Source organism: Heptranchias perlo, chromosome 36 (assembly GCF_035084215.1).
Source record: "Heptranchias perlo isolate sHepPer1 chromosome 36, sHepPer1.hap1, whole genome shotgun sequence".
Classification (NCBI taxonomy): Eukaryota; Metazoa; Chordata; class Chondrichthyes; order Hexanchiformes; family Hexanchidae; genus Heptranchias; species Heptranchias perlo.
Window position 1 is genome coordinate 4,482,016 of NC_090360.1, and position 18,193 is coordinate 4,500,208.

The window sequence follows — 18,193 nt, forward strand, 5'->3', positions numbered from 1 at the left end:
TCACTGTACCGCCACCTCTGGTGGGTCTGTCCTGTCGGTGGGACAGGACATACCCAGGGATGGTGATGGAAGAGTCTGGGACGTTGGCTGAAAGGTATGATTCTGTGAGTATGGCTATGTCAGGCTGTTGCTTGACTAGTCTGTGGGACAGCTCTCCCAATTTTGGCACAAGTCCCCAGATGTTAGTAAGGAGGACCTTGCAGTGCCTCGTGGTCCGATGCCGGGTGGTCCGTCCAGTTTTATTCTTATTATGACTTTTCGTAGCGAGATTTTACAACTGAGTGTCTTGCTAGGCCATTTCAGAGGGCAATTAAGAATCAACCACATTGCTGTGGGTCTGGAGTCACATATAGGCCAGACGGGGTAAGGACGGCAGGTTTCCTTCCCTGAAGGACATTAGTGAACCAGATGGGTTTTTACGACAATCCGGTAGTTTCATGGCCATCATTACTGATACTATTATTTTAATTCCAGATTTTATTTAATTAATTAATTGAATTTAAATTCGCCAGCTGCCGTGGCGGGATTTGAACTCATGATTCTGGATTTTAATCCAGGCCTCTGGATTACTAGTCCATTAACATAACCACTCTGCTACTGTACCCATACCGTACCCAACGCAGGCTAGGATTTTAACCCTGTTCCCCTGTTCTTTTTTTTCCTTTTCTCTTTTCCTGTCTTGAAGTCACGCTGGAACTCGATTCCACAGATGCCAACAGTGTCTTGACATCTCATCGAATGTGGTCGTTCTTTAAGTGCAAGCCTTTTTGACAGCGATTGTTGGCTTCATTTTAACCATCATCAAAATTTACATCGGCAGAAATGATCTAAATGGTTTCCTGCCTGTGTTCTGGTTGAAGAAATGAGTCTATCACACAGGGGAAAATTGGTAATTGCTGATGTTGACAGCTGTGACAAAATGGAGATGCCAACACCTTTAATTTAAAGGCACATTGAACTGTTTTGATGTTGTGAACAACTATCTCATGTTGACCTAAGGGATGCAGTCCAATATTGAACTGAAGACTGATCTTACCATTTCAATCCCGATTCATTGTACATTAGTATATATTTCAGATTTATAAGGACAGGTGAACTGATATCTTAAAAAAATCCATCAGAATATGTTGTGCAGGAGCCTACAGTGGATAGAAATTAGACCATGCTTGTGCCAATAAGAACCTGCATTTATATAGCGCCTTTCACATCCTCAAGACCTTCCAAAGCGCTTCACAGCCAATGAAGTACTTTCAAAGTGTAATAACTGTTGTTTTGTCGGGAAATGCGGCAGCCAGTTAACGCTCAGCAAGCTCGCTCAAACAGCAATGAGATGAGTGATCTGTTTTTTGGGTGGTGTTGGCTGAGAGATGAACACTGGCCAGGACAACAGTTGATGTAAATTTTGAAGTGTTGTACTTTCTGTAACAAAACTGGATAAAGTCAAACTGTTACTCCCAGTTAATGCAATCGTGTCTGAATCTCATCATTACTGGTGCTGCTGGAAGGTGGACACTGTAGACAGATCGAGGGAGATTCCTGTCTTAGGTGCCTGTTAAATATCGCCTGGGAAATGTGGCAGGAAGAATCACATGCCCCTTACAGAACCCGAGGGTTTTTCCTCCCGTTGAAATTTATGTTTGGGCACATTTTTTTGTGCGACTCTTATCTGTGTGAGTTGGAAGCTCCAATGAGGTTCACAATGGTCCCTGTGAGAAGCAGATTACTCTTTTGAACGGGCTCAGTGTGTATTATAGATGGAGTACATGTACTGTGTGCCTCTGGTGTTATGTCAGTTTATCACCAACATTTGTAACACATAGAAATTCAGGAGAGGAACACTCTGCTTATTTTGAACATGATTGACTTTCACCTGGCAAAGCATCTTCACTTGTCAGTATTTTCACCGAGGTATTTTCAGATTGTTGTAGCCTCATAAAGGACTCGGCTAGTTGCACTAATGTGTTGCAAAGATAATTATGGACTGCACATTATTACAGAGAGGGGTTTTAGAGACAGTACACTGAGTGTTTGCACAAGGGAGCTAGCTTTGAGCGATTAAAATCTCCAGCCCACAAAGAAGCTCTGGTGAAATACTCTATTATATGGGGGACCGAAGAAATCAAAAGGTTTTTAAAAAATGCGATGTTTGCTAACCCTTATTTTGATCCGATGCACTTCAAGAAGTTCCTGCTTATGGAATTGTTTTGGTGAAAGTCAGCAGCTGCTCAGGCCCTGACCCCATTCCCCGGAACAGAAAGCTCTCGATGTGACCATCACCCAGATCTCTGATTTGGAGGCTAGCTTCGTTCCGCGATGAAACCAAAGTGTTTCACAGCAGTGTGCGTGCGTGCAGTATTTTGTAAATCAAACGGACACAAATCAACAAGGAATTTAACTAACATTTAAAAAAAAATAATGAACAGACAAAAGCAATATTCAGACATAGCAGCTCTATTGTCTGAGGGTATGGAGTAGACATAAGAGGCTGAAGATGGAGTAGCGACTACTCTGAATACATATTCAAACATTCCCAAGGCGTTTTATTTGAACACGATGATTGCAGTTCTGGTTTAAATAAAGCTAAAAACATTCACACCACTTATCACTGGGTCAGTGAGCGATTACTTATTTCAATCAAAAACAGACTCACGAATACATCAGTTAATAAGGAAGCAGAATAAGGTATTCAGGAGAGAAACACTGTGCTCGTTTTGAATGTGATTGACTTTACCCTGGCAAAGCGTCTTGCCTTGTCAATATTTTCACTGAGGTATTTTCACATGTTGTAGCCTCATCAGGACTTGGCTAGTTGCACTAATGTGCTACAAAGATCATTAACAACAACAACAACTTGCATTTATATAGTGCCTTTAACGTAGTAAAACGTCCCAAGGCGCTTCATAGGAGCGTAACCAGACAAAATTTGACACCAAGCCACATAAAGAGATATTGGGACAGGTGACCAAAAGCTTGTTCAAAGAGGTAGCTTTTAAGGAGCATCTGAAAGGAGGAGAGAGAGGTGGAGAGGCGGAGAGGTTTACGGAGGGAATTCCAGAGCTTGGGGCCTAGATAGCTGAAGGCACGACTGCCAATGGTGGAATGATGCTATATCTTTACTGTATGATATGTACACTGTAGGATACCTGTGCCATACTATTGGTAGACTGTAGGATACCTGTTCTATACCTATTCTGTACTTCAGGATATCTATTGTAAGATACCTGTACTGTAAGATACTATACCTACACTGTAACATACCTGTACTATACCTATACTGTGCTGTAATATACCTGTACTGCAGAATACCTGTACTCTTGTACTGTACCTGTACTGCAGGATACCTGTACTCTTGTACTGTACCTGTACTGCAGGATACCTGTACTTTAGTACTGTACCTGTACTGCAGGATACCTGTACTCTTGTACTGTACCTGTACTGCAGGATACCTGTACTCTTGTACTGTACCTGTACTGCAGGATACCTGTACTTTAGTACTGTACCTGTACTGCAGGATACCTGTACTCTTGTACTGTACCTGTACTGCAGGATACCTGTACTTTAGTACTGTACCTGTACTGCAGGATACCTGTACTCTGTTGCACTTTACCTGTACCATACTGTACTGTTGCTGGGTTTTGGCACCTTCGTTCACCATTTCTGACAGCTTACTATACCCGTACTACACCTTTAAATTTAACATTACTGTAATTTAACCAAAGCACATTGAAAGGCCCCATAGTTTGAGTGTTTTTAAAGCGAAGACTATCTCTAGGAATGACTGTCCGATGCTCATGGCTGCGAGTTGGCGTTGATCCAACAGTTGGGAGCAAACCGAGTTGATCGTTTCTCAAAAGTTGCCGACATTTGAGCTTCACCTGTTTCCAACATCGATTCTTTCAGCGATGCGACGATACGATTACAGCGTCCAGCAGTGGCCACACTGATGATACTTTTGCATTGGCTCTCGGAGTCGGCGTCGACACACATCTCACACCCTCTGCTCGTTCACGATCCTTATCCCCTTGGTATCTTATGCATATGGCACATACGGGCGAAGGTCTGCATGCTGGCGAGGGTCTCGCTGACTGATGAGGCCTTGCCAGTTTCATTCATTCACCGATTCCATTAGCTTGTGAGTGACAGCTGTTACCTTGGAGACACTAGGGAATATTTTCCAATTTTAAATGGGTTAACTCCAGCGAGAAACTAAGGTCAATTGGATAATCTATTTGTATGTGGGACCTTGGAAAGAAAATATAAAACCATTTTACTCTTTGTACTGTTTTGTGGGTTAACCAACATGCAGGGAAAAACCTCGGATTGTGCAAAACAAATTAAAAATGAATCACAAAAACACACCCAATGTTATAACGGTCTGGTTGTTTCTTCCTCATGCTGGATTATCTGCTGATTCCAAGGGGTTCTGCTGTGTAGCCAGTGAGCTCTTAATTATCAGTGTTTGTCCAGTGCTCTGAGGGGATTAAATCTGACTCAAGTCCTCTGTAGCTGAGGGGGGCAAGTTTGGAAAGAAGCAAAGACTAGGGTTAGCATTATGTCAACTTCCGAACACAGTTCGGGCGAAGAGGAAATTGAAATTAAAATATCAAAGAGTATAAAAGGAGATAGTAAAGTATTCTATAGGCACATAAGTAACAAAAGGAGAATTAAGGTAGGGTTAGAGCCACTAAGATGAGCAAGACAAACTTGCAGGAGATGATAAATAGCAGAGACACTGACTAGATACTTTGCCTCAGTTTACGCTGAAGAGGCTAACAAAGAGGAAATGACCACAGTTGTGGGTGAGTCCAGGACAAGAGGGTGTAAATATAAGGTAGCCACTAAGAGATCAAATGAAGAATTTAGGTGGGATTTCTTTACACAAAGGATGGTGATAATGTGAAACTTACTGCCACATGGAGTGGTTGAAGCAGACAGCATTGATGCATTTAATAGGCGGCTTGATGCATACATGAGCGAGAAGGGAATAGAGGGATATGGGGAGCAAGGTGGGAAGATGTAATAAGAATGGGAGGAAGCTCATGTGGAGTATAAACACTAGCATAGACCAGTTGGGCTGAATGACCTGTTTCTGTGCTGTAGATTCTATGTAATTCTGGGTAAAAATTCCCTCCCAGTTGTTTGGAGGATGTGTCACTAATAGTGAACTTTTAACCTTCAAAGGACAAGATAATCTTTGTAGCTTTGAAAATAAATAAATCAGTAAAGCTAGGATCCCCTATTTTTAAGCTATTTTCTTTCTTATTCAGGATTCCCCACGAACCTATTACACACTACTCCTCAACCAACATCACTAAAACAGATAATCTAGTCATGTATCTCATTGCTGTTTGTGGGGTCTTGCTGTGTGCAAATTGGCTGCCATGTTTCCTATATTACAACACTGACCAGACTTCTAAAATAGTTCATTGGCTGAAAGTGCTTTGGGACATCCTGAGGTTGTGAAAGGCGCTATATGAATGCAAGTTCTTTCCTTACTTAATGCCATTATGGTCTGAAGTGACTCAATCTGACTTGCCTTATCTGCGCTGATCAAGCACCAAACATCCCACCTGGCTCCCCCGCCATGGATCAGAGGTAATTGTGTGCGATGCCATCCCGTCCCCAAATATCTATAACACTTAAGAACTTTTGGTGCCTTTAACTGATAAACTGTGTTGGAGGAAGTATATTTTTGTGCCAATGTTTATGTCAAAGCAAAAAACGACCAAGTAAGCAGAACTGCCAGGTGTTGATGCTTCAGATCCAGATTATTCCTGGTTGATCCAAAAATTTAACCTGACCTGAAAACTCTTCAATTTGTCAGCATTAAAGAGGCAACTGTATTTGTATCGCATACCAATCACTCTCCCCTAGAATCACCTTGAAAAGGTATCTGTGTGCCAGGATTGTATCCACTGGGTTCATTTTTGTTGTAACTCTAGGCGTGATTTCTTTTTTCCAACTGGGGATGTGTAATTCGGTGGGTTAATAGGCTTCAGGTTCGAGCAATTATCAGCCTCGAACAAAACTGGCCCGGGGTCAGAGTGTCAGGCAGGTTTCACGTCCTGATCAGCAAATGTATCTTGAGGTCTTCTCTCTGTGGCATTGGCATGAATTTCCCCTGACGAAACTCTTTTCTTGCTGATTATTACACCTCTCGCTACTCTATGCCCAGAAGCATTTCCTTTTCTCAACCTGTGGACCTCATTCATAGGCTTTACTGCCAGGTGTGAACCCCAATCAAAGAACTCATTATGGGTTGCAATGTTGGAGTGACAGTCCATTGTTGTGGCGTGAATGAAATCAGTATGGTGCTTTCTGCCTTATTTACTGTGACATGGTTTCTTCCTCACAAAAAGAATTCTTTCACGCTATTGAAAGCTGAATCGGAGGGAACTTTTTCACCTCTTGGCTTTCCTTTAAATATATATATAAAAGAAATAACTCTAAAGTTCTCAGCATTTTCAGACATGCCAACCATGCAGGACAGGCTCGAGGGGCTAAATGACCTGCTCCTGTTCCAATCTTCTTCCCGTGTTCCATCACTAATTTTGAGGTGACAGGTCGCTCCTTCTGCTCCCTTGTCACTCAGTCAATCAACTAGTCCTTCAATCTTCAGCAGCGTAAGCATAGAGATTGGTCACGGTTTCCGCACTCACAATGCCACTCTGTCATCTCACCAGTAGTTGAAGCAAATAGCATTGATGCATTTAAGGAGAAGCTAGATAAACAGATGAGGGAGAAAGGAATAGAAGGATATGTTGATGGGGTTAGATGAAGAAAGGTGGGAGTAGGCTCGTTTGGAACATAAACACCGGCATGGACCAGTTGGGCCGAATGGCCTGTTTCTGTGCTGTACGTTCTATGTAACCCTATCAAGCGCTTTAGAAGGCTTACCTGGGTATGTGCCGTACCTAATGAATAAATGTAAGGAATCTTACAACACCAGGTTATAGTCCAACAGTTTTATTTGAAAATCACAAGCTTTCGGAGGCTTTCTCCTTCGTCAGGTGAGTCAGTGAATAGTCAGTGAATAGGTCGCGGATGAGACATTAAAAACCGCCTGCCCTCTCAGGTGGATGTAAAAGATCCCATGGCACTATTTTGAAGACGAGCAGGGGAGTTCTCCCCGGTGTCCTGGCCAATATTTATTGCATCACCAAAAAAACAGATTATCTGGTCATTATCTCATTGCTGTTTGTGGGGTCTTGCTGTGTGCAAATTGGCTGCCACCTTTCCCACATTACAACAGTGACTACACTTCATAAGTTCTTCACTGGCTGTGAAGTGCTTTGGGATGTCCTGAGATCGTGAAAGGCGCTATAGAAATGCAAGTTCGTTCATTCTTTCTTTCACATTGCTCAGATCATTCAATTGTCATTCGGTGAGACTCAAATTAGACTCAGACATCCTTCAGCAGAAGACTTGGAGATCGGCACGTCTGAACAATAATAAGTTGGGTGTACAAGATTGCCAGCTCCTTGGGTATGCTCAGAAGAGCTGAGATCTTGACATCTTGTCTCAGAACTCAGGGGCAGTTCTGATTCTTTTCGGATCCTACAGAGTTCCGAGGCGGACGTCCCATTTCCCATTGATGAATTGGGAATGAGCAACCTACTGAAGGAGGAGGTTTCCCACTCAGGTCAGTGAGGTCAGGTGAATTCAAGTTAATGATATTTAATTGCACATGAATGAATGTTAAAGTAGGCATGTGCTTTATTTCCCTCTAAATCTTTGGCTCCTGTTATGTCTGTAACTAAAGAAAGAAAGACTTGCATTTAGATAACGCCTTTCACGACCTCAGGACATCCCAAAGTGCTTTACAGCCAATGAAGAACTTTTGAAGTGTGGTCACTCTTGTAACGTAGGAAACGCTACAGCAAACATGCACACAGCAAGATCCCACAAATAGCAATGAGATATAAATGACCTGTTAATCTGTTTTTAGGTGTTGAATGATAAATATTGGCCAGGGCACCGGGGAGAACTCCCCTGCTCTTCTTCAGGCAGATGGGGCCTCGGTTTAACGTCTCATCTGCAACATGGCACCTCCAACAGTGTAGCACTCCCTCAGTACTGCAATGGGAGTGTATGCCTAGAATTTTGTGCTCAAGTCTCAGGAGCAGGATTATGAACCCACGACCTTCTGACTCAGTGGCGAGAGTGCCACCCACTGAACCAGGGCTGACACTGAATAAACCAATGGCACTGAAGAGGGGGTGGTCGCTGGTGAATAAACTCAGCAAGAGATTTCTAGCCCAGCTTCAAAAGAGTGCAGTTTTTCACTACTTCTTGATTGAAGTGCCTGTCTTCTAGGTTTTGGTGCGAAAAAAAAACCTTGAACTAACGCAAGAAAAGCTTTTAAAAAATGCATGTGGAGAGCATCAAGGGGTCAAGTACTTTGTATTTAAAATACTAAATCCCAAGTTACCTTCTCCTGTAAATAGACCCAAACAAAGACTTGCAAAATATTTTGGTCACTGAAAAGAGACGTCACACAGCATTCACAGAATTCGACAAGGAACTCCCGTTTTGTTATTTCAGTGTCGCTGTAAGTGCTGTCGATCATTATTCTGTTACATAAAAAAGATCACAGCAGAGCTCAGCAATTATTCTGTGGCGGCAGCGGAGAACTGAGTGAATTTCTAAAACTGTCAGCAGGAGCTCTTAAAAATACGGCTTTGTTTGGGAATAAAATTTGTTTTGAACTTGAAAGTTGGAGTCTGGAGAGTTGAGCCCCATCCCGACACTCTCTAATGATTTGTTTTGTAAGATTTCCTGTGTTGAGAAAGAATATCCTTATTCAACCTCAGACGACTTATCTTTTGAGCCTAGAAATCATTGCCACTGATGTCAGTAGATGAATATTTAAAACATCAGCACAACATTCCCTCCCACTGTACATCCACTAGTATCCAGGCACTGATGCTTTATGATGGGGAAGAGGAAATCAAAACAATCACCTAGATATTAGTGGCCACCGATATTAATGTACAAATGGGCATTTATTGGAGAGCAAGACTGAAAAAATATTTAAACTACGTGCATAAGTTTAGACGAAGGCAGATTATTGACCAATGACCAAGGCTAATGGTTTGCAGTTTTTACAAAAAAATAGATGGAATTGCAGGATGAAATCTCCAAAACACTGGGGGAAAAAAATCCCATTTTAAAGGGAATTTAGCCCAGATTAATGGATTGAAAAGTTAACAGATAAGACCAACATTAAGAAATACTAAAAGCATTTTGACCATGAGTAAAAGGTTGTAGCAAAGGCACTTACCTCTGTCCTACTCTTGGAAAATCCCTTCTTAAATATATCTGCCTTTCCACTTCTCTCTCCACCTTGAATGACCTCCTTGGAACCAGCTTTTTGACCAAGCCTTCAATCACACCTCCTAATCTCTCCCTTCTCGGCTCAGTGACTATTTTTCTTACACCCATTTTATAAAATGGCTTGGGTCATTTATTTACGTTAAAGGTGCCACATCAATGCAAATTGTTGTTGGTAACATCCACCTAAGTGGATGAATTCTCAGGATTTCCCTGGAAATTAGAAGGGAAAGTCTACCTTGTGAGGAAGGTGTCACATTTGTTTACGTCAATTAAATCTGAAAAGCAAGGATAACGTAACCAAATGGATCGATTGTGCTTCAGAGTGGTTGAATTTCCAAAAACCCTGTTGGGAATTTAAGGAAAGAAAGGTATTGCATGGACCTCTTGCTCAATTGATGAAGAGGCCATCCTGTGCCTGACAGCCTGATTTTCCACCTCCCGCACTTGAGAATTCATTCTGGAAGCAAACACGTTAACCTCTGGAAATCAGAAGCTGAGGGATGCCTGATCAATCACTCCCTGATGTAGCGTTAATTCAAGTGGAGAAATGGCTGGGCTGCCAAGAAAACCAGACCATTGTATTGAGCTTGCCCTGAACATAATGAAACTGGTATCTGATGTTTCAGTGAATGCACTGCTGCCAAAGGGTGATTGACAATATTGCCAGTGACAGAGACTTTGTGCTTCCCTGACGATTGATATACTACTTCACTCTCAGCTGTCAGCATGAACTATCACTAAATGACCTGTCATCGTTACTATAAAGCAGTACAACGCATGTCGTACTGCAAGTGACTGAAAAACATTAATGGAAAAGAAAAATCACTGGTTCAAAGTCCATCAGCCTTTAATATCTGACCCCCACCCACCTTCCACCCACCATGTTGAAGCTGTGATGACCCTAGATAATGAGGAAGGAGGGGCTATCCTTGAAGAATGTTGTTCTTGGATGCCTACCTCCTGACTGCCCAAAATATTGTGATGTATGATTTTACTCTGGAACCTGTAGGGTTTCTCACTGGACAGCACTAAACGTTTATCTGAATTAATCATGTCTGTACGTTTGTGACCACACAGTGATCGATGAAAGCCCGAGATGTTTTAAAAAGCCTGAAGTTATCACTCTACACAAATTCCAGCCACGACTAGACTGGGAAATGATCTGATATCCAAGGTCAAGACCAACACTTAAACTGTACACAGAGATAAGGAGAGGCAAGGCCACGAAAGGATTTAAACACAGGATTTGTGGCAGCCATAGACCGGGACAGGGGTGATGGGCGAATGGGACGGTGCAGGATAGGATACATGCCGTAGGGCCTTGGAGTTTATGGAGAGTTGAGGATGGGAGGCCAGTGATATAGTATATCACATTTAAAAGCACACCTCATAACATTACTGAAATTCTTCAATGTGCCTCACATAATGAATTGCTTTTGATATGCAGGAACAGTTGTTATGACGGCAACCAATTCCCACCAAGGAATATCCATGAGATGGCTTCAATTTCACTCCTTCGGGACTGCGTTTATAAAATATCTAAAAAAAACTGGCTCCATAGTTTGTTAATTGCTACTTCTCGAGAACGGCACAAGATGATTTTGTGTAATGTTACTGCACCTCTGGTGTGACAATACTCTCCCAACCCAGCCAAAAGAGTTAATTTTATAAATTAACTATGAAGCTAATTTATAAAATGTATAACAGCAGCAGCAGCAGCAACAACAGCAACAACAACAACAACTTGCATTTATATAGCACCTTTAACTGAGTAAAATGTCCCACGGTGCTTCACAGGAGCAATTATCAAACAAAATTTGACACCGAGCCACATAAGGAGACATTTAGGACAGGTGACCAAAAGCTTGGTCAAAAAAGTAAGTTTTAAGGAGTGTCTTAATTGGAGGAGAGAGAGGTGGAAAGGCAGAGAGGTGTAGGGAGGGAATTCCAGAGCTTGGGGCCCAGGCAGCTGAAGGCACGGCCGCCAATGGTGGAGCGATTAAAATCAGGGATGCGCAAGAGTTCAGAACTGGAGGAGCGCAGAGATCTCGGAGAGTTGTCGGGCTGTAGGAGGTTGCAGAGATAGGGAGGGGAGAGACCATGGAGGGATTTGAAAACAAGGATGAGAACTTTAATATATATAGTATGGAGGCATTATAAAAACCTTACAATGTAGAGCTGCATACCTACAAATTCAGTGTTAGGTGATGTACTCGGGATATTGAATAATAGAACAGCACGTGCAGAGAATCAATAGTCCAAAAACTGCACAAATCTTCTGTTCCAAACATCAGTAAGATTGAAACTATCCTTGGAATTATTACTTTAGTCCCTCATTGCAGCCGCTGCTTTCTTTTGTTTTTTTTTAACACGCTCTATTCTGTCAGTCAGTATCCCGGCTGATTGCCTGAACTCTTATCTGTGAATTGTTCCGATTCATTCCTGACCCCATTGGCCCTGTGCACAGAGAGTTCTTTCTTTGTCACTTTGGTAATGCCTTCATTACGGATCAGAATTCTCAGGACCTTAGGGATTTGGAGGGGTTTGGCTTTGAAGGTTGTAAAATTCTGATTGTGGAGCCGAGTGTGAAGTTCTGAGCCCAGTCTCTCCTGCTGCCATGTGAATCTCCCTCGATCGCTGGAGAAGACAGACCCATTTCCATTTTTAGTCAGGCAAAAAAACAAACACCATTCTTTGTGTGAAATTAAGATCTGACAAATATATTGTTTAAAAAAAAAGGCTGCTGGAAATCGGGAAAAAGTATAAAATAATGTGCCATTTCTAAAATGCTTCATTGTGACTACAGCGTACTTCCTTAAATTAATAACCTTGTGTTTTTAATAGTGTTATAATTACAGTCTTGTACAACTGGGAGATATTTTCCCAGATTCCCAGTTTAGTGCTTGAATCAATGAAAGAAACCAGGCTGAAAATCCAAGATAATGTACAAGCCTTTTCCCCATGTCAATACATCACTACAGCCTCACATTGGTTTCCTCTTGTTCATATCCTGAATTCGTCACATGTGATATTTTGTAGATCAGCAGGCAGGAAAAGAAAATCAGAGAAGCCTGCACCATGGCCTCGATTTTAGCCCTCCTGTCCGGACGAGTGGGGGGATTAAAAGCGAGACCATAGTGCAGGCTTCTGTGATTTTCTTTTCCTGCCTGCTGATCTACAAAATACCTCCTAGGTAAGTGGCTCTTTCAGTACTCCTTATGGACCAGGAGGAGCAGGATGTCCGTCCCTCCCCAGGCCCCTCAAGGAACCCTTCAGCCTCCCCAACACTCTCCCCACCTCCCCATTAATATTGGGACCTATGCATCTGACTGGTACCATTCAGAATTCCTTCAATACAATGGAGACCCTTATTGACAGTATCAGTATATTAGCCAAAAATTTATAATAAGTTGGTAATTAAAGGGTTTCACCCCCAAAGTGATTTTGTTATCCAATGAGAAGGAACCATTTTTCAGTGAACTATCTATCACAAGGTGGAATCACTTCTCACACTGAGTGCTCATGCAAGTTTCTTGAGGCTTTGGATAGACTTCTGCTGCAATCATTTGCCTCGTTGGGCATGGTAGCCTCGTGGTTATGGTGCTAGATTACCAATCCAGGGGTTGTGAGAGCAAATCCCACCACAGCAACTTCTGAAATTAAATTCAGCAAATCTAGCAATTGAGTGCCCAGCAGGATGAAAGAACTTGTCTCTCAATAGATTAGCTTTGGAGTGTGTAACCAGCTAAGTTTATAGGCTGCAGTGTGCACTGTTTCTTTAAATAACTTAACCATCCCCATGTTTTCTCACTATATGGTACTGGCTGTAACCAGGCAGATTAGTGCAGTAACTGAAGGGGATAACTATTGTATTCTGGGGTCAGCCTTTACCTGTTGAAGAAGTCACCCAGCCAATGAACAGGTATGGTGTCTCTCTGTCATAAAATAAAGTGTGTTCGTGAAACATGTGAGAGAACAGAGTCTACACAATTGACTCAGAAATACACTTACAATTTAGTGGCGTGTAGCAAAAGAGGAAACAGTTAAACAGTTAACAGGCAGATTGTTTGAAAATGAGACTTGTTAAAGGAACACTCACTTCACGAAAAATTATTTGTGAAACATTTGTTCCTTTTGCATACAAAAACAACAATGTAAATTTAATTGAAATGTGATGTATCACATGTAGACATTGTGATAAATTAGGCTTCTCTCCTGAAATGCTAAATCAAGCCCTTTTAAAGCTCAAGGTTATGAATTGAGTGTCAGAGATGGAATTGTATTCTTTGTTAGATTTATTTTAAAGGCATTGATTCAGAAATGTCTTAAAAAGTATTTAAATACAATTATGGCTGTTAAAATGTGAGTAGTGTTATAAAGTTCTGTCTTTTAATTAGAGAAAGTATTACAATTACATACCTGTGTGTTTTTAGTTGTAAACAATTTTACAACACCAAGTTATAACTTGGTGTTGTAAAATTGTTTACAATTGTCAACCCCAGTCCATCACCGGCATCTCCACATCATGTGTGTTTTTATACATCCCATGTCTTTTAAGAATAATGAAGTATAGTGATTTGAATCTTGCTGATGTTTCATGTTTGTGACCAATTATTTAAGTTGATATGAGTTTTGTGTCTTGTCTATTCTTCAATGATCAGATTAGACACTCTGATAATTTTATAAAGGATCAAGGTTTGATTCATGAAGGTTTGCTGTAGTTTTCTTTCCAATTAGCCAGCCTGTGTCTTATCATTGTGTGAAAGTTAACACCCCAGGCTTTGTTCTTGGTTCTGACTTTTTAGTAATGTTTGGGTGTTAAGGGGGTTTATCTAGAGGAGGTTCATAGGTGAAAAAGTATCTAAGCAGGACAAGCTTGCAATTGCCCTATGTTCAAAGTTGGTTGGTTTGAAGAAATATGAATTCCAAGGAGGAATCAAAAAGCAATTTGGTCAAAATGTGGCCTTCTTCATGAATTCTGATTGAGATTGCATAGAATGGGCCTATATTCTCTGGAGTTTAGAAGAATGAGAGGCGATCTTATTGAAACATACAAGATTCTGAGGGGTCTTGACAGGGTAGATGCTGAGAGGTTGTTTCCTTGGCTGGAGAATCTAGAACTAGGGGGCACAGTCTCAGGATAAGGGGTCGGCCATTTAAGACTGAGATGAGGAATTTCACTCAGAGAGTTGTGTATCTTTGGAATTTTCTACCCCAGAGGGCTCTGGATGCTGAGTCATTGAGTATATTCAAGGCTGAGATAGATAGATAGATAGATAGATTTTTGGACTCTGGGGGAAAAATCGAGGGATATGGGGATCTGGCTGGAAACTGGAGTTGAGGTTGAAGATCAGCCATGATCTTGTTGAATGGCGGAGCAGGCTCGAGGGGCTGTATGACCTACTCCTGTTCCTATTTCTTGTGTTCTTATGTTCTGCTACAAGTCAATAAGGTTATGATGCAAACTTCTGCATTTGTACAGCAAATTGAAACACAGAGGAAAGAAAGGACTCCTAACACCTTTCGTGAGCTCAGAATTGGCTGTAAAGCACTTTGGAACATCAAGTACTTTTGCAAAGTAGTTACTGTTGTAATGTTGGAAATGCAGCAGCCAATTTCTGCACAGCAAGGTCCCACAAAGAGCAATGAAATAATGACTAGATAATCTATTTTAGTGATGTTGGTTGAGGGATAAATATTGGCCAGGACACCGAGGAAAACTCCCCTATTCTTCTTCAAATAGTGCCATAGGAACTTTTACGTCCACTTGAGAGAGCAGACATGGTCTTGGTTTAACATCTCAACCGAAAGGTGGCACCTCTGAGAGTTCTGCACTCCCTCAGTGGTGTCAACCTAGATTATGGGCTTAAGTCTCGACAAAAGTAGTGAGCTTCTGGTATGTAACATTAACTTCCAATTAATGAAAATTCAGGGCATCAAAGTTTGTCATGGGGATTGGATTCAAGATATACATTGACTGCAAATGCTGGGTGGGTATTTATTGTTAATTGTATGATTTCTATCAATTAGTATTAATTGTATTCAGATGGTGGGTATCAATTGGGAACCCTCTTGTATCCTTTTATAGGAGAGCTTAGTGTGTGTGTAAGGGGAATCTCTGTGAATAAAGGCTTGGAATACTAAAGACCAGGCTCTAGTATTCTATCTTTCACCATATATATTGCCCCAATTTTAACACTTAATGTGTTCTGATAGTTAACTTCTGGTCTCACTGACTTTTTGCAAGTGTCCTTCCAAATAGGCTGGTCAGAGTAATGACCCCTAGACCCCTGCAGATATGCTGAAAAATGGTGGGTGGGGGGGTGTGAAGGGAATGTTGGGAGTTTGTACACCTTTGGTTCAGCCAGAAATTGTCTTTCTAAGTCAGTACAGAACTATGGCCTTGAAATTATATTGTAAGATAATAACATCTATAATGCATTTGCCTGCACTGCCTGCCTCTGCAATTTTAGAGGCATTCACCTATTTAAAAATAAATGAGTTTGCTCCTTTGCTAAAGGAGCAGTGAAAGGATTTTTTGGATAATAGTGTTAAGCATTCGAACACTGTTATCCCACAGTTTATTGTAAAGGCCTATGCCATACCCCTGAGAGGACTTGACCTTGAGAGAATTCTAGCCGACTTAAATTCTCTTAAAAAAAAATAACTGGCAAAGTATTTTTTCTTTGGGATATTCTGATGTTTTTGCTGATGGAAGAGAGGAGGGACAATGATTGGCTTCAGTCTCATGTGGGGGATGCACACTTTGACAACAGACTAAATGCATTCCAATGCATCAGTTGGAAGGGGTCAAGCACCACATTGACCAGATACTGGTAGATGTAATTGAACTGCCAATGGGCATCCCCAATCAATCTAGTAAAGGATGGAAAGCATAATGCAGTTTTGTGTGGATTGTGAGTTTGAACCAGTTGACGTCTCAGGCCTCAAATCCATTATCAAGAATTCAAGATGCCTTTCATGCTTTATTCTTATTTCTGACATTTGACATCGCTGCAGATTATTAGCAGGTAGAATTCGAGCCAGCTGATTGTGCTGAGACTGCATTTATGACTTGTATTGGGGTTTGGATCAATTTGTAGTCATGCCTTTTGGTTTGACAAATGCCCCAGGAACCTTTTTAAAGATTGATGGAGTCAGTTCTGTGAGGGCTGCAGTGATACACTTCTCTAATATTTCAATGATATCATTGTCTTTTCAAGGTCTGTTGAAGAGCATCTGGTAAGACCAGGGTATGTGAGACTGGACTAAAATACAGGCCCTCCAAGCGTTATTTCATGTAAATCCAAATGTCATATTTAAATAGCATAGCACTGGATAAGGGAATTACAACAGACCCAGAAAACGTTTGAAATATGGATCCTATCAAAGTAATGTTGGACCAGATTTTACTATTCCCTTGTTACAAATGGTTCATAGGTAGGGTACTGTTGGAAAAATATACAACTAAAGAACAGATCTTGCAGGTTTCTAATACTGAGGTGTGGTTTTGGAGTCGGAAGTCTTATGAGTTCTGTTTGGTTATAGATGTTTTACCAACAATTTGAGGTTAGGATCAGATCAGCCATGATCTTATTGAATGGCGGAGCAGGCTCAAGGGGCCGATTGGCCTACTCCTGCTCCTATTTCTTATGTTCTTATGTAATTCTGAGTAGTTTTGTCCAAAGTGAAAACTAACTGGGGAAAAAATGCCCTACTTTTCCCAGAATAAGTTTGTGTGCCTGAAAGAACCCCAAAAGGTCATTAATAATGAAATCATTAATCAGACTGCAAAGTAACAGGGAAGTTGTAGTTTTAAAAAAAAAATTCTGTGAGTCCGATGCTACTACCTGTGTTTAGTAAATGTCTTAAAGCACATTCTAAAAGTGTTCAAAGTATTGCAACCCATATATAGTAGCCAAGATTATAGATTTTAAAAAAATATGCTGTCTTTATGTACATCTCAACGTCAAAAATATTGCTGTAATACACAACGGAGGCAATTTTAATCGAAGTTGCCCTTCAGGAAACTGACGAGATTGGGTGCAAGACTGGTTTACAACCCACCCGATTTAACTCTCCATTCAATGTTTCCCGATAGGTGGTTTAGGTTAAAATTGCCTCCTTTTTAAAGTGTCTATGGTAATTGACAAAGTTGGTCAGAAATTAATTGGACCTGTAAAAGAATACAGTAAACAAGATCCAACAATATAGAGGTGAATGTCAGTGGTCTAAGCTGCACTGTAATACTTATTTCTGTTTTGTACCTTAACCTGCCTGTGATAGAAGGATAAGTAAGGGACTCGTCCTGTGTGTGTATGTATTTAGCTCCACATTGTACTATCTCCAATATATTGGATGTCCGTTAATTTGTATTGAACTTGAAGAGTAGAATTATTTTCTGTTGACTTACTAAATCTACCGTTTTAAAGGGATGACATTGCAACTGAACTGTAGTGTTTGTATGTCAGAAGTACAGGGGATAGGCATGGACTTATAAGCATGACATTTCATAGGTCTATGCTGCAAGCTATATTGCATCTGCTTGTCGTTAACCCATCGCTGACACCATGGTGTTAAACACCTACTGAATGTTATCTTCATTTTATTCATGAAGTAAAATCCTTTGCGTTACTCTGAGAAAGTTAACTCTTCATTGATGGAGGATGTATTCCTGGACTAAAAGTTGGTTACCTATAAACAACTGTTAAGCTATCGTTCTTAACTGGAGTTAAGAACGATAGCTCAGAGTACCCTTTGTCGTCCAGTACTTCCCCGGAGCGGAGAAACTACGCCATGTTCTCCGCAGCCTTCAACATGTCATCAATGAGGACAAACACCTCGCTATGGCCATCCC